The sequence below is a fragment of the Sinocyclocheilus rhinocerous genome, unplaced genomic scaffold, assembly GCF_001515625.1.
Source record: "Sinocyclocheilus rhinocerous isolate Xijiao unplaced genomic scaffold, SAMN03320098_v1.1 scaffold12924, whole genome shotgun sequence".
NCBI classification, from domain to species: domain Eukaryota; kingdom Metazoa; phylum Chordata; class Actinopteri; order Cypriniformes; family Cyprinidae; genus Sinocyclocheilus; species Sinocyclocheilus rhinocerous.
The window spans coordinates 1,635-2,180 of NW_015660131.1; positions in this window are offsets into that span (position 1 = coordinate 1,635).

Consider the following 546-nt stretch of genomic DNA (forward strand, 5'->3'; position numbering starts at 1 on the left):
AAACTCACAGAACCCAGTACATACCACATTTTTGATAAAAACAAAGAATTGATAACTAAAACCTTCCCTTTTAAGAACAAATTTCTTAATTTCCAGAAATTCAATCTCTTTTCCATTCCTTTTAACACCTCCTCCCATACCACATCCCTTATTTCATTTTCATTTTCTCCAACTCTTATACCTAAAATTTTCATATTCTTCTTCTCTTCCTTAAATTGTATTTTATTCGATACATCATTCGTTAATCCAACTCTCATGTATGTTGTTTTTTCTTTATTAACTTTTGCCCCTGTACCTTTACAATATCTTTCTAAAACTTCCATTGCTTTATCTATACTTTTAATATATTTTACAATCAATGTTGTGTCGTCTGCATATTGAAATACTTTATGTTCTGATTCTGTTCCTTTTATCCATATTCCTTTTTTGTTCTGTTCCTGGTCTATTGCCAGTCCTATAGCTTCAGATACTATTGTGTATAATAATGCTGACATAGGGCAACCTTGTCTGATCGATCTTGTTATTTTAAAATCTTCAGTTAAAAAC